Source organism: Pleurodeles waltl, chromosome 2_1, assembly GCF_031143425.1.
Source record: "Pleurodeles waltl isolate 20211129_DDA chromosome 2_1, aPleWal1.hap1.20221129, whole genome shotgun sequence".
Classification (NCBI taxonomy): Eukaryota; Metazoa; Chordata; class Amphibia; order Caudata; family Salamandridae; genus Pleurodeles; species Pleurodeles waltl.
The window spans coordinates 129,479,723-129,503,734 of NC_090438.1; the positions used below are offsets into that span (position 1 = coordinate 129,479,723).

At 46.1% G+C, this 24,012-nt stretch overlaps 1 protein-coding gene across 1 annotated transcript in view; it reads right to left on the minus strand.

The window, feature by feature from the left end:
* The window catches only part of COL4A5 (collagen type IV alpha 5 chain), a 1,021,631-nt gene that overhangs the window by 877,318 nt on the left and 120,301 nt on the right, over positions 1–24,012 (minus strand). The gene's annotated exons all lie outside the window — the stretch shown is intronic.

A 24,012-nucleotide genomic window follows, 5' to 3' on the forward strand; every position in this document is an offset into this window, starting at 1 on the left:
CTACCTCTACAATGTCTTCCCATCTGGCAACACATGAGTGTCAACACAAGGCATAAATTCGATTTAATTGGTATTCTGCACATCTTTTAAGGTACCCAAGACAGTAAATTGATAATCCAGGAGCAGAAAATGTGGCAGATATGTTCACGCTTTAGCAGTATTCAGAGATGTTCAAGGGTTTATCTGACTATAGAAAAGATCCATGCTACAAAATGCCAATAATCATTCATTTGTACTGGAAACGGGAAGGACCAATAATGAAACGGGTCTTCCCAGTATGTTTCTATGACACTGAATTAGTGAACGCAATGCATAATTGGAAGCGTAGTGAGGTTTTCTGTACGCAAAGAAATGAGAAGAGGCGTGGCCTGATATTGGACATGTGACCGACCCCCGTCATGCCCTCTTAAGTCAAAATTCACACATTTGCATTTCAAAATGACTCCCCCAGTATCTCATCACATTCTTCACTCCAAACATTCACCAGTCCTGCAGGAACTCTATGGGCTTCCAGTGCAACAACTTTAAAATGCTATGCATTGATTTAAATCCCTCTATACCTTTGGAAACGGACTCTCTCAGTACAACCCTGTCAGGAGTATGGGACTACGTAATGCAAAACTGAACACACATCCAAAAGTAAAACATGTTGTCAAAGTGTAGGGTGCTTACTAATGCAATGCCCTAAATAGTCACCAAATGGCATCTTAAGCCTAGTAAAATTGAAGAGACCACTGAAAACTACTGTTTTCAAAAATACTTCAATACACACTGACTAAATCACCCCAACACAAGGGAGAGACTGGGCTTCCATCCAGGCTGAGGACTGCATATGGGCCCCAGTCCCCTAGAATGGATGCTAGCATACATCTCAGCATGGGGACCGCTCAGAAGAGCCATACTCCACACCAAGTTTCTAGCAACTTGTCCGCGTTTTACAACCAAGTAAATATCTCTGCAGCTAATAAAGAAGAAGAAAATGCATTTTGCAAATTTGCAAGAGACCAACAACTATAAAGAGAGCACAAGAAATTTGGTAAAATGTGAGGGACCATATATTTTAAACATTGTTTTTCCTTTTTTGTACTAGGGTGTGTGCTGTACTTAAAATGCCCTGATTCGAAGTGAGGAGGTAGATCAACAACTGAGGGAAGGCAGGTATGAACAACATTTCTGATCTGATCACTCTTTGTAGAGTAATTTCTTTGTGGACAATGGAATGATGAAAATAACTTTGCTTTCCTAATTCACCTGCACCTGGGTCTTTTACCAGCAGAGGAGTGAAGAGAAACAGCAATTGAATGGAAAGGGGGGACACTTGCACAGGCTATTATCAGATCAATTCCAACAGGCATGAGTATTTATTTGAAAAGTCAATCAATAATAACCCTCCCTATTTCCAATCATATGTGTTGCTTCATGAGATAAGTAATAGTAATTTAGGAAGGAATCTGCAGTATGGATCCACAAAACATGGAGTATGAAATTCACTTTACCAAGATCAGGGGACTGTATTGTGCTGGAATTCTGTCCAAGATGGCGAGAGAGCTAGTATAACAAACTATCCAATTTCAAGTACTATGAGCACCATTCAGACTTCCACAATGAGTTTTTTTTTTCAATATGCCATTGTATAATAGTTTTATGCAAGCTTTTGGTGACCAGTCCAAGGTAAAGAGCTGTGACTCAGTGAACAAGGCATGTCCCATTCATCGGGTACATCTTCCAAAGGTCCTTTTGAAGGTGTTACGTTTTTGTCCCCCCCTGTTACTTGTATTCAAAGTATTCAGCTCGGCAGCAGTGATGTTGGGTTAAATCTTGTAATATGTAATATATTGAAGCCTGTTGTAGCCTTGTAGACCGCTGGTGAGGGCTATAACTTGAACGCGAGTATGGATCCACAAAATATGGAGTATAAAATTCACTTTACCAAAAGTGAAAATAATGAAATGGAGGATTTAGGTAATGGAGGACAAATTAAGCTAGTCAAAATGGAACGGTAACTAAGAAAGTAGTAGGATTGTAAATAAAAATACCTAGTAGTGGTGAAACCCTTAGAAGCAAGATTACAATATGTTTACACCTGCACAAATGTACAGAGTTGGAGTCAACTCCACTCCCTCAATTGGACACTAGAAAGAGGGCAACTTTGGATATTATGGATACAGATTAAATGGTGGGCACACAAGACATAAATGGTACGTTTTGAAACAATATGAAAGCATTTAAAGAATCAGAGATTGTAAATTTAGATATTTTCAGAATATCCACTTAAGAATCTTTTATATACAATGAATCTAAAGCAAAATAATTTGCATGATTTACACTCTGTTATCCTGAAAATCTGGTAGGGATCTATGGAGTGGTGTGCAACGCAGGCACAAGACATCACTGATGTAGGACTAACTAATGTGATCCTTCACTTATTCCATTATCAGTTGCATCATTGATCACCAGCAGAACAGTCGGTTAGGACCACATTTATTATTGTTTAAATTAGGTCTGTTATTTAAATCATCAGTATTGCAATCACCCATTGTGTTCAATGATCTCTTTTTTTCAGGCGAAAGACTGAAAAAACTCCATAAAAATTTAGTTCCAAAATGGGAATGCCTAATTGACTCAAAACAACATTTCGGCCAAATAGACACTAGTTTATGTGTCAAGCAATTGCCCTACTTAGAGAGGTCCTAGCTGCCGAGGAGGTCCATGCTGGTTTAGTACACTGGTAGGACACCTGACACCAAAAAGAGCCTCCCTTGAGGCAATCACATCACTGAAAAGGTATGTGTGATACAAGCACGCACCATACAAGAGCTATCCTTCCATACCAAAACAATACAGGGATGAAAACCACCCCAAAATCCACACCCAAAGTGGTGCCCGTCTTCCACTCTAATCAGACCACTCCTATTGTCAGTATTTGTCCAAGACCTTAAGGAGTCAGTAGTAAATATATAACACACTAAATGTCAGGAGACCCATCATGTGCCATGTGCTAGCTACAAAGGCTGTTAGTAAACCACAACAGTTAATTGTGGCACATGCACCACAATCAAAAGGGCAGCCACTGTCAAAAGCTTCTATAGTCCGATGTATAGTGTTGACTATCCACCTTTGCTACTCAATGGCAGTGAAAGTTTAAAGGGAGTTTAAACCAAAAGCAAATTCAACAAGGAAAAGGGGGGCAACGCTGGCATACATAGGAAAAAAACTCACTTCACAGCATTTCCACAACAGTACATGGTCCTCCACACACAACTTTCTAAAACATTACTGAACAGATATCAACGCAAGGGAGGAAGCGTTACATATTTTTAGTTCTTACAACCGTCCATACATCCCTCTGTGAGAGGGAAAACAGCTTTATAGTCTATGCAAGGCAGGTGAATCTAGGACATGATCATACTGCATATGAAACTGGTTACTCACCAGCAATAGTTATGCAGCCTGGATCTCAGGATCCACTTTCAAAAAGGAAGAAAAACTTTGTACTAAATCAGAATATCCAGACCCTAACACTAGATGCTGAATAATGCAAAGGAGGTGCATCTGCAAGGAATCCCGAATTCGCCTTCTTCTCTCCAACACATTAGAGAAGCTACCACATTCGCTTATCTCTGGAATGTATCTTCAAGGTTAATGTAGCCTCATAAACTTATATGCATCCTTTTGTGTTGTGTAGACACAAGCTGGGCTAATATCCAGTGTCTGCACAATTCCTTTCGATAACACTAAAGACAATTTTTAATTTACTTCTCTTATCCTCGATTTGACTTTTGGAGAATCCACTATAGACTAAGATAAGCTAACTGCCAAGAAAATAACTGCAAGGAAGATGCCTGGGGCACAGGAGTGGAATAAAGCCTAAAAGGGGGACTCAATGGACCACGGTCCCCATACCTCACAAGCCCCTCTCATCATCACTGTGCCTCACGTCCTGCCCATCATCATCGTTGTGGTCCATTAGAGGTTGGATCTGGTCACTTGGCACCTCATTTTACGTGATTATCCCCCTAGGTTTCAAATTTTTAAACATGTCTAAAAGAGAGCCCATAGGTAATTTGAAAACTGCTCCTGGGAAGAAATCCAGACTTAAGGCCTAATTTTAAAGTTTGGTGGATGGGTTTACTCCGTCACAAACGTGACAGATATCCCGTTCGCCATATCACGATCCCATTATATCCTATGGGATACGTAATACGGCAAACGGGGTATCCATCATATTTGTGACAGAGTAACCTGTCCATCAAACTCTAAATCAGGCCCTTAATGTTTCTTCAAATGAAAGCTTCTTGGAGAAAGTAACTGGTGCTTTGAAAGATAACACAGCTATATCTGAACAACTGCTAAGCCATTTGACTCCTCCACAGGATTTAAGTGAGTTTTCTGAAGCTGTTTCCATGACTTTGCGACCTTTGGTCTTAGCCACTACTGCCCTGTTGGGGATTAATTGCCCCCTGGCAGTTTCCCACAATTTTTCTGCTGCTGTCTTTTTTAGGAGCGAGCACAAAGCTCACGTCCCTCTTCTAATCTCTTTTTAGGGGGATTTTGACCACGCCCATGTTACTTCAGTCACTTTCATTGGTTCGTGGGCTTGCCTTTTAAAATCTGCTTGTTTTTATTCGTGAAAGGCATGCATATGTCATGCCTTTTCCGGTGTTTAGCCCTCCTCAAGAGCGCTGATAAACTACTGGAAACATACGAGGCTCCATGTTTTACGTATGGTTTCTGGACTACATTTTCTCTTTATTTCACAGTGCTATCGCACTTGTTTTTTTATTTTTTTTTATTTAAGGTGGCAAGAAAAGTCTGGTTAAGAGTTTACAACGCTATTAGCTCTAACTCGACGTAATGCGAGACCTGTTGCATTGCAAATGCTTGTTCGCTCTTGATAAAGCACTAAAATTTGATTATGAGTTCATTTTAAATTATCTTGAAAAACTTGAGGCTACTCTTACAGTTACCAAGTTCTGTTTCTCTGGTCTGTCTAAGAGTAAACCCCTGTTATTGAGATGTGTTGTGTGGTGTCTGACTGCGCCACAGAGACCGATATGCCCTTTGGACTTTATAACAATGATGTGAGACCATCACTGTTTCAGACAGCAGTAAACCATGGAGAGGAGGGAAGAGGAAGGAATTCTTAGTTACAAAAGGATACATTAAGGGCCATATGTACGAACACTTTTTCCCATAGACATAGAATGAGTAAAAACCTTTGCTACATCTGGCCCTAAGTGTCAAAAATTCAGAGAGCCTACAGGTTGCCAAGGTGTCTAAATGTATCCACGGCTCAGCCAGCTTTTTTCATCGCCCTCTACAGGCCACTCCCTTAGGAATTACTCTGTGCGGGTTTCTGATGTTTTGATGGGCCGGAGGATCGGACCTTCTAGAAAATCAAGACCAAGGGACTGTATTGTGCTGAAATTCTGTCCCAAGATGGCGAGAGAGTTAGTATAACAAACTATCCATTTTCATGCACTATGAGCACCATTCAGATTTCCACAATTCGATTTTGCAATAGGCCATTGTATAATGGTCAGATGCAAGCTTTTGGTGACCCCTCCAAGGCAAAAGGCTTGACTCAGTCAACAAGGCATGTCCCATTCTTTGGATACATCTAAGCATCCTTTTGAATGTGTTACTTTTTAGTCCTCCCCCGTTTATTGTATTCAAAATATTCAGCCAGGCAGCAGTGATGCCGGATTAAATCTTGTCATATGTAATAAATTGAAGCCTATTGTAGCCTTATAGACCGCTGGCGAGGGCTATACCAGATGTTAAAGGCCTTGAACCTGAGTTCTAGGCCCGAGCCTAAGGGTAATTATAAAGCATATTGTGATTTACACATACGCTTACTATATGCAATTGCCAGACAAGACAACAGTGAGGCATCATCTGTATGAAATGATGCTAGTTTGTTTTGGTACCCTGTTCAGTAGGAACCCACTCAAACAGCCTCAGAAGCCAATCAAAGAAACTACAAACGACCTGGTCCCAGAAAGGGAACATGATGAGGACGCAATTGCACTGCAGATTGGACTGTTTGCCGGAAAACCGGAGATGATGAGTTCAAGAATTGCGTCTTCATGATGAAGGCTGAGAGGGATTTAATGTACCTTGTTAAGCTTTGCATCGGATTTCAAGTTGGAATTACCACTGTCAATATTAAAGTCTTTACAGTAGATGTTCAAGGATACCATCTGTCTAATTGTGAGGCATTCTGTAATCTGTGCCATGAAATCATACGTAAGTTGTGGGGAGGAACAATAGCTGAAGGAGCAAGGGGGGGGTCAAAATAGAAAGAGATAATAGTTTGAGAAATTTAAATATGATGGTAGACATGGCCTGCAGTATTCTGTAGCTAAGCAGTTTTCTGAAGACAAAACTGATGCTGACCCTACCTTGAGTTACATTGTCTGAGCCACCACGGAATCCACAATTGATTGTTAGTGGGCACTGGGCCAGGATTCAGGGATGCAGAGAATACCAAGCTTGAGGGCATCAATGATGTCTGCCTGGTGAGCATCCGCAGATCTGACATTCTGCAGCTTCCATGTGAGGAAGGGTGTACGTTGTTAGCCGTTTTGAGAGAATGGGGTTACAGTTCTTGTGGCTGTAGTTCAACCAAGAAGATTCACGAAAGCTTTTTTTAAAGAACATGGAGACATACTGCATGTTATGTTTCAAGAATTAGAATTTATTTTCTGCATCTGCTCATATTATTTCTTGTGTTAATTAGGATTAGGTTGTTGAGGTGTGCATGTTTGCAGATGAAGTAAAGAGGTGCATTCGTTAGGTCCGCTGCGACAGATACGTATATGCTATTGAATGGTCTGGATGCACTTTGTTGGTTGTGTTCAGGGGTGGGCCCTCACCTGAGAAGCCAGCAGTCTGGATTGAAGAGGCTTGGACAACGGGAGTGTCCTCAAATTGGCACTGAGTAGTCCCAAAAATGTCAGACAACATCTCTCGCCTAACACAGGACCAGAGGATTTCAGCATCTTCCGGCAGGAATATAACAAGCATTTGCAATGCATTGGATCTTGCATTTTTTCGAGTTAGAGCTATTAACATTGTAAATTCCTAAATGGACTTTTATTGCCACATAAATTGAAAATGAAAAGTAAAACAGTTGACATAAGCGAGCCTATTAAGCATAGATGCTTAAGCAGCGATGCTGACAAGGACATGTGCATATTAGCGACAATAAGCGGACTCGGTGGTCCATGCTGCAGTAGACAAATCCTAAACATCAGCCTCAGATGACCTAAGGATCGGTTACCTGAACTGTAGAATTCTAGCTTCTTGCAGCGATAGAGTGAGATATTCTAGTTGTTAGGTGAGTGGCTCTGCAATTTGTAATGAAGTATGAAATTTTTGCAGTGAATATGTTTAGTACTTCAATGGTTTTGCTTCAAAGAAATACAGACAAAGTGGCTCTAGCCCACACAGGTCAGTGAATACGGATAACCTTCTGGTGCTGTGGGGCTGCAGAGGGGTGATATAGGTACCCCAAGGATAAGGAGTGGATTGGGATTGTAGAGAATCATAAAATATGTGGAACGGTAAGCATGCCTGTAGCTCAAGAGCACAGGTGATGCTTGTAGGAAGTTGGCTCTGTATGTGCTATTTCAAAGTAAGGAATAGCATGCACAGAGTCCAAGGGTTCCCCTTAGAGGTAAAATAGTGGTAAAAAGAGATAATACTAATGCTCTATTTTGTGGTAGTGTGGTCGAGCAGTAGGCTTATCCAAGGAGTAGTGTTAAGCATTTGTTGTACATACACATAGACAATAAATGAGGTACACACACTCAGAGACAAATCCAGCCAATAGGTTTTGTTATAGAAAAATATATTTTCTTAGTTTATTTTAAGAACCACAGGTTCAAATTTTACATGTAATATCTCATTTGAAAGGTATTGCAGGTAAGTACTCTAGGAACTTTGAATCATTACTTTAGCATGTATACTTTTTACATAAAACACAATAAGCTGTTTTAAAAGTGGACACAGTGCAATTTTCACAGTTCCTGGGGAGGTAAAGTATTGTTAGTTTTACCAGGTAAGTAAGACACTTACAGGGTTCAGTTCTTGGTCCAAGGTAGCCCACCGTTGGGGGTTCAGAGCAACCCCAAAGTTACCACACCAGCAGCTCAGGGCCGGTCAGGTGCAGAGTTCAAAGTGGTGCCCAAAACGCATAGGCTATAATGGAGAGAAGGGGGTGCCCCGGTTCCGGTCTGCTTGCAGGTAAGTACCCGCGTCTTCGGAGGGCAGACCAGGGGGGTTTTGTAGGGCACCGGGGGGGACACAAGCCCACACAGAAATTTCACCCTCAGCGGCGCGGGGGCGGCCGGGTGCAGTGTTAGAACAAGCGTCGGGTTCGCAATGTTAGTCAATGAGAGATCAAGGGATCTCTTCAGCGCTGCAGGCAGGCAAGGGGGGGCTTCCTCGGGGAAACCTCCACTTGGGCAAGGGAGAGGGACTCCTGGGGGTCACTTCTGCAGTGAAAGTCCGGTCCTTCAGGTCCTGGGGGCTGCGGGTGCAGGGTCTTTTCCAGGCGTCGGGACTTAGGTTTCAGAGAGTCGCGGTCAGGGGAAGCCTCGGGATTCCCTCTGCAGGCGGCGCTGTGGGGGCTCAGGGGGGACAGGTTTTGGTACTCACAGTCGTAGAGTAGTCCGGGGGTCCTCCCTGAGGTGTTGGTTCTCCACCAGCCGAGTCGGGGTCGCCGGGTGCAGTGTTGCAAGTCTCACGCTTCTTGCGGGGAGTTGCAGGGTTCTGTAAAGCTGCTTCTTGAAACAAAGTTGCAGTCTTTTTGGAGCAGGTCCGCTGTCCTCGGGAGTTTCTTGTCGTCGTCGAAGCAGGGCAGTCCTCAGAGGATTCAGAGGTCGCTGGTCCCTTTGGAAGGCGTCGCTGGAGCAGAGTTCTTTGGAAGGCAGGAGACAGGCCGGTGAGTTTCTGGAGCCAAGGCAGTTGTTGTCTTCTGGTCTTCCTCTGCAGGGGTTTTCAGCTGGGCAGTCCTTCTTCTTGTTGTTGCAGGAATCTAGTTTCTAGGTTCAGGGAGAGCCCTTAAATACTAAATTTAAGGGCGTGTTTAGGTCTGGGGGGTTAGTAGCCAATGGCTACTAGCCCTGAGGGTGGGTACACCCTCTTTGTGCCTCCTCCCAAGGGGAGGTGGTCACATTCCTATCCCTATTGGGGGAATCCTCCTTCTTCAAGATGGAGGATTTCTAAAAGTCAGAGTCACCTCAGCTCAGGACACCTTAGGGGCTGTCATGACTGGCCAGTGACTCCTCCTTGTTTTTCTCATTATCTCTCCTGGACTTGCCGCCAAAAGCGGGGGCTGGGTCCAGGGGGCGGGCATCTCCACTAGCTGGAGTGCCCTGGGGCATTGTAACACGAAGCTTGAGCCTTTGAAGCTCACTGCTAGGTGTTACAGTTCCTGCAGGGGGGAGGTGTGAAGCACCTCCACCCAGAGCAGGCTTTGTTTCTGTCCTCAGAGAGCACAAAGGCTCTCACCGCATGAGGTCAGCAACTCGTCTCAGCAGCAGGCTGGCACAGACCAGTCAGTCCTGCACTGAACAATTGGGTAAAATACAGGGGGTATCTCTAAGATGCCCTCTGTGTGCATTTTTTAATAAATCCAACACTGGCATCAGTGTGGGTTTATTATTCTGAGAAGTTTGATATTAAACTTCCCAGTATTCAGTGTAGCCATTATGGAGCTGTGGAGTTCGTTTTTGACAGACTCCCAGCCCATATACTCTTATGGCTACCCTGCACTTACAATGTCTAAGGTTTTGCTTAGACACTGTAGGGGCATAGTGCTCATGCACATATGCCCTCACCTGTGGTATAGTGCACCCTGCCTTAGGGCTGTAAGGCCTACTAGAGGGGTGACTTACCTATGCCACAGGCAGTGGGAGGTTGGCATGGCACCCTGAGGGGAGTGCCATGTCGACTTAGTCATTTTCTCCCCATCAGCACACACAAGCTGGCAAGCAGTGTGTCTGTGCTGAGTGAGGGGTCCCTAGGGTGGCATAAGACATGCTGCAGCCCTTAGAGACCTTCCCTGGCATCAGGGCCCTTGGTACCAGGGGTACCAGTTACAAGGGACTTACCTAGGTGCCAGGGTTGTGCCAATTGTGGAAACAATGGTACATTTTAGGTGAAAGAACACTGGTGCTGGGGCCTGGTTAGCAGGGTCCCAGCACACTTCTCAGTCAAGTCAGCATCAGTATCAGGCAAAAAGTGGGGGGTAACTGCAACAGGGAGCCATTTCTTTACACAAGCCCCCCCCAGCCCACAGGCCAGGAGACTCAGCCAAAGCTGGGAGAGTCTTCCTAATCTGTCAGGCGAGGAAGAGTAGAGGAAATAGGCTGGTTTGTTGCAGGGCCTACTCTGCCTTACATCCTCCTGTTCAGGTCATTCCCTCTGGGGAACTGACCCACTTCCACAGTGATAGGACCTAGTCTGAACTGCCACTTGTCTGTGCTTTTTATGTCTTCACCCATTCTCTCTATTTTGGGGTTAGAGGTATCCACCTCTGCTAATCTTATTTTAGCCAGGGTCACCCCTAGCTTACCCAAAGAGGTTACCCAGAGCTGGAGTAACCCCACCATGACCAACAGGGTCAGGGGGCCTAACTTGCTATTTGGCATGGGGTCAGACCACCATGCCAAGGATAGTGCAGCCATAAAGGCTAACACCCAGCAGAGGCCACTGACAGCTATCAGTGCCCAAAACCACACCTTTAGCTCTTCACCTACAAGGGAAGGGGCTAAGTTACAGGCTTCTTTGGGTTCAGGGTGCCTGTCTGCTGTATTAGAGTGGGGGGTTACCACATCTTGTAGTAAACACCCTTCTTCCACTCTTTCTTCTGTTAGCTGAGGAGCCACCCACTCAGGCTTAACAGTTGCCTGACTAGCCAGGACTTCTCGTGGGTCAGGTTGGACTTTATCAGAGCCACTTTTGGAGTTCTCCCCTACTGGAGCAGAATCTCCTTGGCTTGCTGGAACCTTGGCTAAAGGTTGTCCACCTTTCCTACTCTGTTTCCTTTTCTTTTTCTTCTGGGGCCTACTTGCATTTACTGCAGAGGCAGGCACTCCAGAATCCTTGGGAGAGGACTGGCACTGGACCAGTTCCTCTCTTGGGCTCTGACTAACCTCTGGGTAGTCATTTCCAAGGAGACAATCAAGGGGGAGGTCTGTACTGACTACCACCCTTCTCCAGCTAAAAGTCCCACCCACTTCTATGGGCACAAAAGCCACAGGCCTATCAGTGACCCTGTCTGGGCTAACTCTTACTCTGGCCATCTCACCTGGGATGAACTGGTTTGAGAACACCAGCCTGTCATGCACAATAGTGTGACTGGCACAAGTGTCTCTCAGGGCAGTGGCTGGGATTCCATTCACCAGTAGGTGGTGGAAGTGTCTACTTCCCTCTGGAATCTCCAACTCACCTGTTGGGCCCTTTTTCCAGTTGAAGGCTATGAAGACCTCCTCATCTGAGGAGTCATCTCCAATGGCTACACTGGTTACCCCTCGGATTTTGCTAGGGGGTTTGTTTTTGGGACAAGAAGTGTCCTTGGTGTGGTGCCCTGTCTGTTTACAGTTATGGCACCATGCCTTAGTGGCATCCCAGCTCTTACCCTGGTACCCACCTTTGTCTTGGGTTGTGTCTCTGGGCCCACCCACCTGGTCTGGTTTTTGGGGGCCTACAGGGGACTCTTTTTCTTTGTTTCTAGTGTCACCCACTTTCTCCTGGGGAGGCTTTGTAACCCCTTTCTTTTGGTCACCCCCAGTGGAAGTTTTGGTTACCCTAGTCTTGACCCAGTGGTCTGCCTTCTTTCCCAATTCTTGGGGAGAAATTGGACCTAGGTCTACCAGATACTGATGCAACTTTTCATTGAAGCAGTTACTTAAAAGGTGTTCTTTCATAAACAAATTATAAAGCCCATCATAGTCATACACTTCATTTCCAGTTACCCAACCATCCAGTGTTTTCACTGAGTAGTCAACATAATCAACCCAGGTCTGGCTCGAGGATTTTTGAGCCCCCCTGAATCTAATTCTATACTCCTCAGTGGAGAATCCAAAGCCCTCAATCAGGGTACCCTTCATGAGGTCATAAGATTCTGCATCTTTTTTAGAGAGTGTGAGGAGTCTATCCCTACACTTTCCTGTGAACATTTCCCAAAGGAGAGCACCCCAGTGAGATTTGTTCACTTTTCTGGTTTCACAAGCCCTCTCAAAAGCTGTGAACCATTTGGTGATGTCATCACCATCTTCATATTTAGTTACAATCCCTTTGGGGATTTTCAACATGTCAGGAGAATCTCTTACCCTATTTATGTTGCTGCCACCATTGATGGGTCCTAGGCCCATCTCTTGTCTTTCCCTTTCTATGGCTAGGATCTGTTTTTCCAAAGCCAATCTTTTGGCCATCCTGGCTAACTGGATGTCCTCTTCACTGGAGTTATCTTCAGTGATTTCAGAGAGGCTGGACCCTCCTGTGAGGGAGCCAGCATTTCTGACTACTATTTTTGGAGTCAGGGTTTGAGAGACCCTGTTCTCCCTAAATAGGACTGGTAGGGGGGAATTTTCCTCCAAGTCACTATCTTCATCCTCTGTGTTGCCATCCTCAGAGGGGTTGGCCTTTGCAAACTCTGCCAACAGCTCCTGGAGCTGTAGTTTGGAAGGTCTGGGGCCCATTGTTATTTTCTTTATTTTACAGAGTGACCTTAGCTCCCTCATCTTAAGATGGAGGTAAGGTGTGGTGTCGAGTTCCACCACAGTCACATCTGTGCTAGACATTTTGCTTCTAAAAGTTGGAATACTTTTTAAGAATCTAAAACTGGTTCTAGAATCTAATTCAAACTTTTACAAACTTTTAAACTCTAAAAGAAATGCTAAACAGGATCTAACACAAGGCCCTAGCAGGTCTTTTAAGAATTTAGAAAACTTTTCAAATTGCAAAAATCAATTTCTAATGACAATTTTGGAATTTGTCGTGTGATCAGGTATTGGCTGAGTAGTCCAGCAAATGCAAAGTCTTGTACCCCACCGCTGATCCACCAATGTAGGAAGTTGGCTCTGTATGTGCTATTTCAAAGTAAGGAATAGCATGCACAGAGTCCAAGGGTTCCCCTTAGAGGTAAAATAGTGGTAAAAAGAGATAATACTAATGCTCTATTTTGTGGTAGTGTGGTCGAGCAGTAGGCTTATCCAAGGAGTAGTGTTAAGCATTTGTTGTACATACACATAGACAATAAATGAGGTACACAGACTCAGAGACAAATCCAGCCAATAGGTTTTGTTATAGAAAAATATATTTTCTTAGTTTATTTTAAGAACCACAGGTTCAAATTTTACATGTAATATCTCATTTGAAAGGTATTGCAGGTAAGTACTCTAGGAACTTTGAATCATTACTTTAGCATGTATACTTTTTACATAAAACACAATAAGCTGTTTTAAAAGTGGACACAGTGCAATTTTCACAGTTCCTGGGGAGGTAAATGTAGGAGGCTGGACTGGCTTGTAGTGAGTACCAAGGGGTACTTGCACCTTGCACCAGGCCCAGTTATCCCTTATTAGTGTATAGGGTGTCTAGCAGCTTAGGCTGATAGATAATGGTAGCTTAGCAGAGCAGCTTAGGCTGAACTAGGAGACGTGTGAAGCTACTACAGTACCACTTAGTGTCATATGCACAATATCATAAGAAAACACAATACACAGTTATACTAAAAATAAAGGTACTTTATTTTTATGACAATATGCCAAAGTATCTTAGAGTGTACCCTCAGTGAGAGGATAGGAAATATACACAAGATATATATACACAATAGCAAAAATATGCAGTATAGTCTTAGAAAACAGTGCAAACAATGTATAGTTACAATAGGATGCAATGGGGAAACATAGGGATAGGGGCAACACAAACCATATACTCCAGAAGTGGAATGCGAACCACGAATGGACCCCAAACCTATGTGACCTTGTAGAGGGTCGCTGGGACTATTAGAAAATAGTGAGAGTTAGAAAAATAACCCTCCCCAAGACCCTGAAAAGTGAGTGCAAAGTGCACTAAAGTTTCCCTAAGGACAAAATAGTTGTGTTAGAGGGAAAATGCAAGGAAAACACAAATCAGCAATGCAACAACGATGGATTCCTGACTGAGGGTACCTGTGGAACAAGGGGACCAAGTCCAAAAGTCACAAGCAGCTCGGAGATGGGCAGATGCCCAAGAAATGCCAGCGGTTGGTGCAAAGAAGCTCTTACTAGGCTGAAGAACTGTGAATACTGCAGGAACGACAAGGGCTAGAGACTTCCCCTTTGGAGGATGGATCCCCCACGCCTTGGAGAGTCGTGCAGAAGTGTTTTCCCGCCGGATGGACGCCAACAAGCCTTGCTACACGCAAATCGTGCGTTTGGCGTTTTTGGACGCTGCTGGGGCCCAGGAGGGACCAGGAGGTCGCAAATTGGACCTGCAGAGAGAGGGGACGTCGAGCAAGACAAAGAGCCCTCACTGAAGCAGGTAGCACCCGGAGAAGTGCCAGAAACAGGCACTACGAGGATGCGTGAAACGGTGCTCGCCGAAGTTGCACAAAGGAGTCCCACGTCGCCGGAGACCAACTTAGAAAGTCGTGCAATGCAGGTTAGAGTGCCGTGGACCCAGGCTTGGCTGTGCACACAGGATTTCCGCCGGAAGTGCACAGGGGCCGGAGAAGCTTGCAAAGTCGCGGTTCCCAGCAATGCAGCCCAGCGAGGTGAGGCAAGGACTTACCTCCACCAAACTTGGGCTGAAGAGTCACTGGACTGTGGGGGTCACTTGGACGGTGTCGCTGGATTCGAGGGACCTCGCTCGTCGTGCTGAGAGGAGACCCAAGGGACCGGTAATGCAGCTTTTTGGTGCCTGCGGTTGCAGGGGGAAGATTCCGTCGACCCACGGGAGATTTCTTCGGAGCTTCTGGTGCAGAGAGGAGGCAGACTACCCCCACAGCATGCACAAGCAGGAAAACAGTCGAGAAGGCGGCAGGATCAGCGTTACAGAGTTGCAGTAGTCGTCTTTGCTACTATGTTGCAGGTTTGCAGGCTTCCAGCGCGGTCAGCGGTCGATTCCTTATCAGAAGGTGAAGAGGGAGATGCAGAGGAACTCGGCTGAGCTCATGCATTCGTTATCTAAAGTTTCCCCAGAGACAGAGACCCTAAATAGCCAGAAAAGAGGGTTTGGCTACCTAGGAGAGAGGAAAGGCTACTAACACCTGAAGGAGCCTATCACAAGGAGTCTCTGACGTCACCTGGTGGCACTGGCCACTCAGAGCAGTCCAGTGTGCCAGCAGCACCTCTGTTTCCAAGATGGCAGAGGTCTGGAGCACACTGGAGGAGCTCTGGACACCTCCCAGGGGCGGTGCAGGTCAGGGGAGTGGTCACTCCCCTTCCCTTTGTCCAGTTTCGCGCCAGAGCAGGGGCTAAGGGGTCCCTGAACCGGTGTAGACTGGCTTATGCAGAATTGGGCACATCTGTGCCCAACAAAGCATTTCCAGAGGCTGGGGGAGGCTACTCCTCCCCTGCCTTCACACCATTTTCCAAAGGGAGAGGGTGTTACACCCTCTCTCAGAGGAAGTTCTTTGTTCTGCCATCCTGGGCCAGGCCTGGCTGGACCCCAGGAGGGCAGCTGCCTGTCTGAGGGGTTGGCAGCAGCAGCAGCTGCAGAGAAACCCCAGGAAGGGCAGTCTGGCAGTACCAGGGTCTGTGCTACAGACCACTGGGATCATGGAATTGTACCAACAATGCCAGGATGGCATAGAGGGGGCAATTCCATGATCATAGACATGTTACATGGCCATATTCGGAGTTACCATGGTGAAGCTACATATAGGTAGTGACCTATATGTAGTGCACGCGTGTAATGGTGTCCCCGCACTCACAAAGTTCAGTGAATTGGCTCTGAACAATGTGGGGGCACCTTGGCTAGTGCCAGGGTGCCCTCACACTAAGTAACTTTGCACCTAACCTTTACCAGGTAAAGGTTAGACATATAGGTGACTTATAAGTTACTTAAGTGCAGTGTAAAATGGCTGTGAAATAACGTGGACGTTATTTCACTCAGGCTGCAGTGGCAGGCCTGTGTAAGAATTGTCAGAGCTCCCTATGGGTGGCAAAAGAAATGCTGCAGCCCATAGGGATCTCCTGGAACCCCAATACCCTGGGTACCTCAGTACCATATACTAGGGAATTATAAGGGTGTTCCAGTAAGCCAATGTAAATTGGTAAAATTGGTCACTAGCCTGTTAGTGACAATTTAGAAAGAAATGAGAGAGCATAACCACTGAGGTTCTGATTAGCAGAGCCTCAGTGAGACAGTTAGTCACTACACAGGTAACACATTCAGGCACACTTATGAGCACTGGGGCCCTGGGTTACCAGGGTCCCAGTGACACATACAACTAAAACAACATATATACAGTGAAAAAATGGGGGTAACATGCCAGGCAAGATGGTACTTTCCTACACAACCCCCCCCCAAACGAAGGACAATAAGACTAGCCATTACCTGATGAGTCTTCATTGTCTAAGTGGAAATATGTGGAGAGTCCATCTGCATTGGAGTGGCTACTCCCAGGTCTATGTTCCACTGTATAGTCCATTCCCTGTAGGGATATGGACCACCTCAACAATTTAGGATTTTCACCTTTCATTTGTTTTAGCCAAAGTAGAGGTTTGTGGTCTGTCTGAACAATGAAGTGAGTGCCAAACAGGTATGGCCTCAACTTCTTCAGAGCCCAGACCACAGCAAAGGCCTCCCTCTCAATGGCAGACCAACGCTTTTCTCTAGGGGTCAACCTTCTACTAATAAAAGCAACAGGTTGATCCTGGCCCTCAGAATTAAGTTGTGATAGGACTGCCCCTACTCCTAATTCAGATGCATCAGTTTGGACATAGAATTTTTTAGAGTAACAAGGGCTTTTCAGGACAGGTGCAGAGCACATGGCCTGCTTCAGCTCCTCAAAAGCTTTCTGACAGTTTGCTGTCCATAATACCTTTTTAGGCATTTTCTTGGATGTGAGGTCATTAAGAGGGGCTGCAATGGAGCCATAGTTCTTAATGAACCTCCTGTAATACCCAGTGAGGCCTAGGAAGGCTCTCACCTGAGTCTGAGTGGTAGGGGGAACCCAATCAATAATAGTTTGGATTTTCCCCTGAAGTGGTGCAATCTGTTCCCCACCAACAAGGTGTCCCAGATAAACCACCTTACCCTGCCCTATCTGGCACTTTGAAGCCTTGATAGTGAGGCCTGCCTTTTGCAGGGCCTCCAAAACTTTCCAAAGGTGGACCAGGTGATCATCCCAGCTGGAGCTAAAGACAGCTATATCATCCAAATATGCTGCACTGAAAGCTTCCAGCCCTTGCAGGACTGTGTTCACCAACCTCTGAAAAGTGGCAAGTGCATTTTTCAGACCAAAAGGCATTACAGTAAACTGGTAATGTCCTCCAATGGTAGAAAATGCAGTCTTAGATTTAGCATCTTCTGACAATTTGATCTGCCAATACCCTGCAGTCAAATCAAAAGTGCTTAGATACTTGGCAGATGCCAGTGTATCTATGAGCTCATCTGCCCTGGGTATAGGGTGAGCATCAGTTTTGGTTACCAAGTTGAGACCTCTATAGTCTACACAAAACCTCATTTCCTTCTTTCCATCTTTGGAATTGGGTTTTGGTACCAGTACCACAGGAGAAGCCCATGGACTGTCAGAGTGCTCAACCACTCCTAGTTCCAACATTTTCTGAACTTCTAGCTTTATGCAGTCCCTGACATGGTCAGGCTGCCTATAGATCTTACTTTTGACAGGTAAACTGTCTCCAGTATCTATAGTGTGCTCACACCAAGAAGTGGTGCCTGGCACAATGGAGAAGAGTTCTGAAAATTGTCCTAGGAGATTTATGCAATTATCTTTCTGCTCAGCAGTAAGACAATCTGCCAAAACTACACCTTCCACAAGAGCATCTTGTTCTGTGGAAGAGAAGAGATCAGGTAGAGGATCACTGTCTTCTTCCTGTCCCTCATCTGTTGCCATGAGCAGGGTGAGATCAGCCCTGTCATAGTAGGGTTTCAGGCGGTTGACATGGAGCACCCTAAGGGGACTCCTGGCAGTGCCTAAGTCAACCAAGTAGGTGACTTCACCCTTCTTTTCAACAATTGTGTGGGGTCCACTCCATTTATCTTGGAGTGCTCTTGGGGCCACAGGCTCCAAGACCCACACTTTCTGCCCTGGTTGGTACTGAACCAAAACCGCTTCTGATCATGCCATTGCTTCTGGAGCTCTTGGCTGGCCTGAAGGTTTTTACTGGCCTTTTTCATGTACTCAGCCATCCTTGATCTGAGGCCAAGTACATAATCCACAATATCCTGCTTAGGAGCTTTTAAAGGTTGTTCCCAACCCTCCTTTACAAGTGTGAGTGGACCCCTAACAGGGTGTCCAAAAAGAAGTTCAAAGGGGCTGAAGCCCACTCCTTTCTGGGGTACCTCCCTGTAGGCAAAAAGGAGGCATGGTAGAAGGATATCCCATCTCCTGCGGAGTTTTTCAGGGAGTCCCATAATCATGCCTTTGAGAGTTTTATTAAATCTCTCCACCAGTCCATTTGTTTGTGGATGATAGGGTGTTGTGAACTTGTAAGTTACACCACACTCCTTCCACATGGCCTTTAAGTATGCAGACATGAAATTGCTTCCTCTGTCTGATACTACTTCCTTTGGGAAGCCCACCCTGGAAAATATTCCCAGGAGGGCCTTTGCCACTGCAGGAGCTGTAGTGGTCCTTAAAGGAATAGCTTCAGGATATCTTGTGGCATGGTCCACTACCACCAAGATAAACCTATTGCCTGAAGCAGTAGGAGGGTCAAGGGGGCCAACTATGTCAACCCCTACCCTTTCAAAGGGAACCCCAACCACAGGCAGTGGGATAAGGGGTGCCTTTGGAGTGCCACCTGTCTTGCCACTGGCTTGACAGGTTTCACAGGACTTACAAAATTCTTTTGTGTCCTCAGACATCCTAGGCCAATGAAACAATGGTACCAATCTGTCCCAAGTTTTCATTTGACCCAGGTGCCCAGCTAAGGGAATGTCATGTGCCAGTGTTAGGAGGAACTTTCTGTACTCCTGAGGAATCACTAATCTCCTGGCAGCTCCAGGTTTAGGATCCCTATGCTCAGTGTACAAGAGGTTGTCCTCCCAGTAAACTCTGTGTGAGTCACTGACATCCCCATTAGCCTGTTTGACAGCTTGCTGTCTGAGACCCTCTAATGTGGGACAGGTTTGCTGTGCCACACTCAGCTCCTCTCTGGCAGGCCCCCCTTCACCCAAAAGCTCAGCAGTGTCTGCTTCCAGCTCCTCTGGTGTAGGTTCTGCACAGGGAGGGAATTCTTCTTCCTCAGAAGTAGAATCCACTGTAGAGGGAGGGATAGTAGGAAGTGGTTTGCTTCTACTAGCCCTAGCTTTAGGGAGCACTTGGTCCATTGTTCCAGGATCCAAGCTTCCCTGTCCTTTTTGCTTTTTGGCCTGAGCCCTTGTCAAAGCAAAAATATGCCCTGGGATGCCCAGCATTGCTGCATGGGCCTCCAACTCCACATCTGACCAAGCTGATGTCTCCAAATCGTTCCCTAATAGACAGTCTACAGGTAAATCTGAAGCTACCACAACTTTCTTTGGACCAGATACCCCCCCCCCAGTTGAGATTTACAACAGCCATGGGGTGGCTTTGTGTTATGTTGTGAGCATCGGTTACTTGGTACTGGTGTCCAAGTATGTGTTGTTCAGGGTGCACCAGTTTCTCAATCACCATTGTGACACTGGCACCTGTGTCCCTGTAGGCCTGGACCTCAACACCATTTATTAGGGTTAGTTGCTTGTACTTCTCCAAGTTATGGGGGCAAGCAACCAAAGTGGCTAAATCAATAGCCCCTTCAGAGACTAAAGTAGCCTCTGTGGTCTCCCTAATTAGACCAACCCCAACTAAATTACCAAAAGTGAGCCCAGCTACTCCCTTGGATTGGCTATTAGTAGGTTTGCTCCCACCACCACTGCTATTAGTAGGGACACTAGGTGTAGCAGTAGGGGTTGTAGTGGTAGGAGCTGTGGTGCCTTTCTTTGGACAACTGGGATCTGTTGTCCAATGGCCTTTTATCTTACATAAATAGCACCATGGTTTCTTTTCCTTGTTCTGATTAAAGGAGGATTTGGGCCCACCACCCCCACCAGAGTGTTTTTGTGGGCCTGATGAAGACTCATTTTTAGATTTGTCCCCACCCTTGTCAGAAGACTTACCATCCTTCTTTTTGTTGCCATCTTTGTCACCCCCTGTATGAACTTTTCTGTTCACTCTTGTTCTGACCCATTTGTCTGCCTTCTTTCCCAATTCTTGGGGAGAGGTCAGATCAGAGTCCACCAAGTACTGGTGCAACAAATCAGACACACAATTATTAAGAATATGCTCTCTCAGGATCAAGTTATACAGGCTGTCATAATCAGTAACTTTACTGCCATGTAACCACCCCTCCAAGGCCTTCACTGCCTGGTCAATGAAATCAACCCAGTCTTGTGAAGACTCCTTTTTGGTATCTCTGAACTTTATCCTGTACTGTTCAGTGGTTAAGCCATAACCATCCAGGAGTGCATTCTTAAGAACTTGGAAATTGTTAGCATCATTTTCTTTTACAGTAAGGAGCCTATCCCTACCTTTTCCAGTAAATGATAGCCATAGGATAGCAGCCCACTGCTTTTGAGGGACATCCTGTACAACACAGGCCCTCTCAAGTGCAGCAAACCACTTGTTAATGTCATCCCCCTCCTTGTAAGGGGGAACTATCTTATGCAGATTCCTGGAATCATGCTCTTTTGCAGGATGACTATGGGGAATACTGCTGCTGCCACCATGGGTATCTAAACCCATCTTCTGTCTTTCCCTCTCTATTTCTAAAGACTGTCTATCCAAATCCAGCTGTTGCTTCTTGAGCTTCAGTCTGGTTTGCTCCACTCTCAATCTATTGAGCTCCCTTTCTAACAATCTGTCATCAGGGTGGGTGGGAGGGACATTTCTAGATACAGAGGTGTGATGGGAATGAACAGAAGGAGACCTGTCCCTTACCAAGGGCACCCTAACAGCTTGGCTACCAGCATAATGTGAGAGCACATCATCAGTATGATGTGATTCAACCTCTGTACCAACTATGCTAGACTGTCTAGTAATGGGCAGGCTGCGAAGTTTCTTTCCTGAACCTTTTCCTGTGGGAGTCCCTGGATCAGATTGAGAACCATTAGCTACTTTTTCTACAGATTGGGCACTTATGGCCTTATCCTGTACTCTAAGCATATTAATTAACAGTTCTAAGGAAGGATTCTTCCCTACACTCAAACCTCTCTCTATGCAGAGACTCCTTGCTCCTTTCCAGCTAAGGTGATCATATGCAAGTTTGGACAGTTCAACTTTTTGGCCTGTGCCAGACATTTTTAGAGAGAGTTAAAGTGATAGACAAAGAGAAAAAAGTTTTCAGAACTTTTTGGAAAGACAGAAAAAAAAACTTTTTAAACTTTTAAGAACTTTTTGAAAGTTTAGAAGTACTTTTCAGCACTTAGAAAAGAGTGAAAAGAGGAAATGCAAAACTTTTTGGCTATGTGTATATACACTGACCTTGTTTTGTATATTTTTCTCTTATGAAAAGTACAATGACAAGAGTGGTAAGTAGTCTCAAAGCACTTATCCCACCGCTGCACAACCAATGTAGGAGGCTGGACTGGCTTGTAGTGAGTACCAAGGGGTACTTGCACCTTGCACCAGGCCAAGTTATCCCTTATTAGTGTATAGGGTGTCTAGCAGCTTAGGCTGATAGATAATGGTAGCTTAGCAGAGCAGCTTAGGCTGAACTAGGAGACGTGTGAAGCTACTACAGTACCACTTAGTGTCATATGCACAATATCATAAGAAAACACAATACACAGTTATACTAAAAATAAAGGTACTTTATTTTTATGACAATATGCCAAAGTATCTTAGAGTGTACCCTCAGTGAGAGGATAGGAAATATACACAAGATATATATACACAATAGCAAAAATATGCAGTATAGTCTTAGAAAACAGTGCAAACAATGTATAGTTACAATAGGATGCAATGGGGAAACATAGGGATAGGGGCAACACAAACCATATACTCCAGAAGTGGAATGCGAACCACGAATGGACCCCAAACCTATGTGACCTTGTAGAGGGTCGCTGGGACTATTAGAAAATAGTGAGAGTTAGAAAAATAACCCTCCCCAAGACCCTGAAAAGTGAGTGCAAAGTGCACTAAAGTTTCCCTAAGGACAAAATAGTCGTGTTAGAGGGAAAATGCAAGGAAAACACAAATCAGCAATGCAACAACGATGGATTCCTGACTGAGGGTACCTGTGGAACAAGGGGACCAAGTCCAAAAGTCACAAGCAGCTCGGAGATGGGCAGATGCCCAAGAAATGCCAGCGGTTGGTGCAAAGAAGCTCTTACTAGGCTGAAGAACTGTGAATACTGCAGGAACGACAAGGGCTAGAGACTTCCCCTTTGGAGGATGGATCCCCCACGCCTTGGAGAGTCGTGCAGAAGTGTTTTCCCGCCGGATGGACGCCAACAAGCCTTGCTACACGCAAATCGTGCGTTTGGCGTTTTTGGACGCTGCTGGGGCCCAGGAGGGACCAGGAGGTCGCAAATTGGACCTGCAGAGAGAGGGGACGTCGAGCAAGACAAAGAGCCCTCACTGAAGCAGGTAGCACCCGGAGAAGTGCCAGAAACAGGCACTACGAGGATGCGTGAAACGGTGCTCGCCGAAGTTGCACAAAGGAGTCCCACGTCGCCGGAGACCAACTTAGAAAGTCGTGCAATGCAGGTTAGAGTGCCGTGGACCGAGGCTTGGCTGTGCACACAGGATTTCCGCCGGAAGTGCACAGGGGCTGGAGAAGCTTGCAAAGTCGCGGTTCCCAGCAATGCAGCCCAGCGAGGTGAGGCAAGGACTTACCTCCACCAAACTTGGGCTGAAGAGTCACTGGACTGTGGGGGTCACTTGGACGGTGTCGCTGGATTCGAGGGACCTCGCTCGTCGTGCTGAGAGGAGACCCAAGGGACCGGTAATGCAGCTTTTTGGTGCCTGCGGTTGCAGGGGGAAGATTCCGTCGACCCACGGGAGATTTCTTCGAAGCTTCTGGTGCAGAGAGGAGGCAGACTACCCCCACAGCATGCACAAGCAGGAAAACAGTCGAGAAGGCGGCAGGATCAGCGTTACAGAGTTGCAGTAGTCGTCTTTGCTACTATGTTGCAGGTTTGCAGGCTTCCAGCGCGGTCAGCGGTCGATTCCTTATCAGAAGGTGAAGAGGGAGATGCTGAGGAACTCGGCTGAGCTCATGCATTCGTTATCTAAAGTTTCCCCAGAGACAGAGACCCTAAATAGCCAGAAAAGAGGGTTTGGCTACCTAGGAGAGAGGAAAGGCTACTAACACCTGAAGGAGCCTATCACAAGGAGTCTCTGACGTCACCTGGTGGCACTGGCCACTCAGAGCAGTCCAGTGTGCCAGCAGCACCTCTGTTTCCAAGATGGCAGAGGTCTGGAGCACACTGGAGGAGCTCTGGACACCTCCCAGGGGAGGTGCAGGTCAGGGGAGTGGTCACTCCCCTTCCCTTTGTCCAGTTTCGCGCCAGAGCAGGGGCTAAGGGGTCCCTGAACCGGTGTAGACTGGCTTATGCAGAATTGGGCACATCTGTGCCCAACAAAGCATTTCCAGAGGCTGGGGGAGGCTACTCCTCCCCTGCCTTCACACCATTTTCCAAAGGGAGAGGGTGTTACACCCTCTCTCAGAGGAAGTTCTTTGTTCTGCCATCCTGGGCCAGGCCTGGCTGGACCCCAGGAGGGCAGCTGCCTGTCTGAGGGGTTGGCAGCAGCAGCAGCTGCAGAGAAACCCCAGGAAGGGCAGTCTGGCAGTACCAGGGTCT